This window comes from Notothenia coriiceps, unplaced genomic scaffold (genome assembly GCF_000735185.1).
Source record: "Notothenia coriiceps isolate Sejong01 unplaced genomic scaffold, NC01 NC01_scaffold00016690, whole genome shotgun sequence".
Taxonomy (NCBI): Eukaryota; Metazoa; Chordata; class Actinopteri; order Perciformes; family Nototheniidae; genus Notothenia; species Notothenia coriiceps.
The window spans coordinates 1-5,374 of NW_011349391.1; the positions used below are offsets into that span (position 1 = coordinate 1).

Genomic DNA, 5,374 nt, shown 5'->3' on the forward strand with positions numbered 1-5,374 from the left:
TAGATAACTCAGATATCCAGGGTTAGTTTAGATAACTCAGATATCCAGGGTTAGTTTAGATAACTCTCAGATATCCAGGGTTAGTTTAGATAACTCAGATATCCAGGGTTAGTTTAGATAACTCAGATATCCAGGGTTAGTTTAGATAACTCTCAGATATCCAGGGTTAGTTTAGATAACTCAGATATCCAGGGTTAGTTTAGATAACTCAGATATCCAGGGTTAGTTTAGATAACTCTCAGATATCCAGGGTTAGTTTAGATAACTCAGATATCCAGGGTTAGTTTAGATAACTCAGATATCCAGGGTTAGTTTAGATGACTCAGATATCCAGGGTTAGTTTAGATAACTCAGATATCCAGGGTTAGTTTAGATAACTCAGATATCCAGGGTTAGTTTAGATGACTCAGATATCCAGGGTTAGTTTAGATAACTCAGATATCCAGGGTTAGTTTAGATAACTCAGATATCCAGGGTTAGTTTAGATAACTCAGATATCCAGGGTTAGTTTAGATAACTCAGATATCCAGGGTTAGTTTAGATAACTCAGATATCCAGGGTTAGTTTAGATAACTCTCAGATATCCAGGGTTAGTTTAGATAACTCAGATATCCAGGGTTAGTTTAGATAACTCTCAGATATCCAGTTTCAGGTAGTCCTTTTGGATTACCTCTGTAAAGCGACTTTGAGCACCTGTAAAAGCGCTTACAAAATGAATGTGTTATTATTATCAGTCCGTGCCATTCAAACCAAAGAACAGAAAAACTCTCCAGACTCTCTAAGACCAGCTGCTAAACCCCGCATCCAGGACCACTAACAAACACCTGGACTCAGGTTCCACTCATTACTCTAATCAATCAATCAATCAATCAATCAATCAACAACAAACATCAGATATAAATTCATCGTGTCGCTCCTCTAAAATCTGTCTCACCTTCAGTCCTCCGGCGCTTCTGTCTTCTCCTGTGATTTCTGAGGAAGAAGCCCTTTCTGTCACTTCCTGTTTTTTGATCTGCCCCCTCAGACTCAGAATGGACCAATCAGGTTGCAGCGGCTCCTCCTCATTAACATATTTAAACTGGTGATCTTCCCTGTTGGGTATCAACACTGAATACTACAGAAATATAATGAAGTACTTATGAAGTATCTTCTTCAGTCTAACTTACGTATTAAATCTAGTTTCATATAAAATATAATAGGTTAGTTTTAAAGTTTTAATAAGTCATGTTTTAGGATCGTATCCTTTCAGCAGAGATTGGAAAGAGGAAGAAGAGAAGAAGAAGTCAGTGAAACAGGAAGTGATGTCACAGCACTCAAATTCCTGGAAATCTGTTAAAGAGGAAGTGAAACAAACAGGAAGTTAAGAGCTTTACCAAAAACATAAACCATGTCACCACGAACCACCATGTCCCCACAAACCACCATGTCCCCACAAACCAGCATGTCCCCACTAACCACCATGTCCCCACATACCACCATGTCCCCACAAACCACCATGTCCCCACAAACCATGTCCCCAAACCATGTTCCCACAAACCACCATGTCCCCACAAACCATGACCCTCATGTCCAGGTCTCAGACAAACAGACAATTTTATTTCACATAAACGTCTTTATTACAGAACAATCTTCTCAATATAACTTTTAATTTACAGAAAACTGTATAAAACTTGAACAACAAAAAAACAAACACCACAGACGGTGCATTTTTCACATTTTTTCCTGATGTTCCTGAACACACCATTGTCTCAGTGGACAGAGTCCTGTGAGGAGACTGTATCTGTGAGGTCTCAGTGGACAGTGTCCTGAAGGTCTGGATTGGTCTGGATCCCTGAGAAGTGATTGGCTGGAGCTCCAGGCCCGTCTTCCAGCAGGACAGATCTCTGCGGGAACAAATAGGAGTACACAGGAATACACAGTGTGAATACAGGGAATAAATCAGCTTTTAACCTGGTTAGCTTTTAGCTAGGTTAGCTTTTAGCCTGGTTAGCTTCTAGCCAGGTTAGCTTTTAGCCCGGTTAGCTTTTAGCCAGGTTGGCTTTTAGCTCGGTTATATTTTAGCCTGGTTAGCTTTTAGCCTGGTTAGCTTTTAGCTAGGTTAGCTTTTAGCCTGGTTAGCTTTAAGCTTGGTTAGCTTTTAGCCTGGTTAGCTTTTAGTTAGGTTAGCTTTTAGCCTGGTTAGCTTTTAGCTCGGTTAGCTTTTAGCCTCAACCTATGCATGTATGTAGACACGTTGTGCCTCTCCACCTCTGTTCCTTACTTCTTACTTGCTAGCCCTTCCCCTCAACCTATCCTAAGGGAGTGCATGTACGTAGACACGTTAGTTTAGCTGCCATAGGCTTAGACTGTCGGGGGGGGGACATCTTACTTCTTCCTTCTGTCTGTCTGTACCTGTGCACTCTCATGTTCCCATTAACCCAGCTTCCCCCAAATCTCTTTTTGGTGTCTATATACGGCGGGACCCTGAGTCGTGGCTGATCCTGTTGCTGTGGTCCGGTGTAGGGATGGGTACTGAGCCCCGGTATTAAACGGGCCCCGAGGCTGAATTATTGAAGACCATGGTACCGTTAAGCTCCGACGTTAGCGGTCTTTTTATCGGTACTGGAGAGAGACATGTTAAATATGTGTATTATTGCTACACAAACATTATATTGCAGTTTTAGTGTCGCCAACTCCGATTCTAATATGTAAAAAGACTGCAAAATGCGTCTATGATTAGTTTTAGTATTTTCGATCTCTCTCCCGTCTGCGTGCGAGGGGGCGGGGCAGTTTACACACACGCTCTGCTACATGCAGCAACACACACATGGAGGAGATGGCGGAGAGAAGGCGCTCCGAGGTGTGGTTAAACTTCACCCGTCTCGATGCTCGTTGTCTAAAGTGCAATAAGAGTTTATGTAAGGGCGGTAACACGAGCAGTTTGTCTAAACATTTATCAAAGTGCTCCACATTCAGACGGAGGAATGCACCGGGTTCCACTGTCTTTCTAGAAGCTCTGTAGCCCCATCCACGAGTAACGTTTCCCCGTCAGGTGTTATGTAGGCTAGCAGCAACACACAGAGTTAACTCAGTTATACAAACATACGTTAATGATTAGAGGAAACTGAGTTATTTAGTTTGTTAAAGTTTCAGCTATTCTGTTCACAGTTCTGTCATCACATTATTTAATATGATTTGTTAAAACATTGTTGTTTCTTTTGATGCGAAATATTATTTATTTAATTTAAATAAAAAACAATGTTAGTTTTGTTCACAATTTGTTTAGTTAGTTTGCCTTATTTCTTCTCTCCAAAAGAACCGATAAGCGGTATCGATAAAAGTAGTAGTACAGTTAAAACTTTAACGATACCCATCCCTAGTCGTGTGTCCTGGATCCTCTATCCTGAGTCCTGGATCCTCTATCCTGAGTCCTGGATCCTGAGTCCTGGATCCTGAGTCGTGGCTGAACCTGTCACTGCGGTCCTGTCTGACTCTCATCATACTACTTCCCTGATGGCTCCCACAGGATTGCTGACATCCTCGTGGATTCATCTTCTTATTACAGACACATGCATTTCCAAACATTTGGTCTACCTATGCTGTAAATGTATTATCTCTTGGATTTACACACGGCATCTATTGCACGTCTGTCCGTCCTGGGAGAGGGATCCCTCCTCTGTTGCTCTCCCTGAGGTTTCTCCCATGTTCCCCTTTAAACTGTGGGTTTTCTCTGGAAGTGTTTCCTTGTACCATGTGAGGGTCTAGGACAGAGGGTCTAAGGACAGAGGGTCTGAGGACAGAGGGTCTAAGGACAGAGGGTGTCGTATTGTCATACTGATATTCTGTACAAACTGTGAAGTCCACTGAGACAAATGTAACATTTGGGATATTGGGCTATATAAATAAACATTGATTGATTGATTGATTGATTGATTGATCGAGCTAGGTTATCTTTTAGCTCGGTTATCTTTTAGCTCGGTTAGCTTTTAGCTCGGTTATCTTTTAGCTCGGTTAGCTTTTAGCTCGGTTAGCGTTTAGCTCGGTTAGCTTTTAGCCTGATTATCTTTTAGCTAGTTTATATTTTAGCTCGGTTAGCTTTACTTTAGGTCTATAACGTCGTTAAAACTAATTTGTGTCGGTGATATTTTCCCATGCCCTTTGACCCCTCTCTCTAACGATTGTACACGATGGTTTCAGAGACTCACCCTTCCTCTCCTCTTTCTTCCTTTGATCCTCTTCAACACCTCCTCTACCTCCTCTTCCTCCTCCTCCTCCTCTTCCTCCTCCTCCTCCTCTGGCACAGTCTTCTTTCTGATTGGCTGCAGGCTGGCGAGGAGGGCGGGCACAGTGAAGCAGGACAGGAAGCGCGCCTTCAGCAGCTGGTAGGCGGGGTTACCAGAGAAACGCTCTGCCACCAGCTGACGTGTCACTGCCACAAGCTCCGCCTCCTTCGCTAGCTCCGCCTCCTCCTCGGGGGGGACCGAGGGAGCTGCAGGGGAGAAAAAAACGTCCACATGTGATCTTGTTTTTTACAGAAGCCTCCGTGCACCGGGGCGAGGAAACATACAGAGATTATATCCCAACATGTTTTGGGGGGATTTTCAGAAAATGTTCAGATTTTCTTGTTGAATTTTTAGAATTTCAATATTAAGTCAACATTTTTAGAATGTCTTGAGGAAACATGGCATGCAGAAGTTCAAAACACAACGGAGACCAGGGGACACTAAAGAGTGACGCACACAGCTGGAGACCAGGGGACACTAAAGAGTGACGCACACAGCTCTATCTTATTTTAACAACATGATCACATGACTCCTGATGTCACTGCAGATCTGCTGTAAGCTAGCTAGCTAACGTAGCTAACCTACAGTTATGAGATGACTGACTCTGAGACAGAGACAGTCGTCCAACATTTATGATCCTGAACTATGCAGAATATTATCCAGCAAAGCAGAGGAGGAACAACTTCAGCTTCTGTTTGTTCGGTAAAGATATTCAGTATTTACATCTACTTTCAATGTTTACCTTGCTTTGTATCAGAGACAGATACTTTATACTAACAGTACTGTACTGGTGTGTACCCAGTGTCTCCCAGTGTCTCCCAGCGTCTCCCAGTGTCTCCCAGTGTCTCCCAGTGTCTCCCTGTCCCCAACTGGCTCCATTCAACTACAGTAACTCATCATCATCATCATCCACTTCAACCTGGACTTCCACTGCTATGCTGATGACACTCAGATCTACCTCAGCACCAAACCCCTCCATAACCCCCCCCTTACCCACATCGATTCCTGTCTGACAGCTATTAAAACTTGGATGTAACATAACCTCCTCAAACTGAACAGCAACAAAACAGAACTCCTCCTAATCAGCTCCAAATCCACCCTCAGCAAGGTCA

The 5,374-nt window shown here is 43.1% G+C and overlaps 1 long non-coding RNA gene across 1 annotated transcript; it reads right to left on the reverse strand.

Annotated features, from left to right (window-relative positions):
- Positions 1 to 1,627: 1,627 nt before the first annotated feature.
- Positions 1,628 to 4,744, reverse strand: LOC104949689 (uncharacterized). Its single transcript, XR_798827.1, has 2 exons — positions 4,185 to 4,744; positions 1,628 to 1,883 (listed from the first exon to the last, which is right to left on the reverse strand). It is a non-coding gene; the product is annotated as an uncharacterized lncRNA (long non-coding RNA).
- Positions 4,745 to 5,374: the final 630 nt, after the last annotated feature.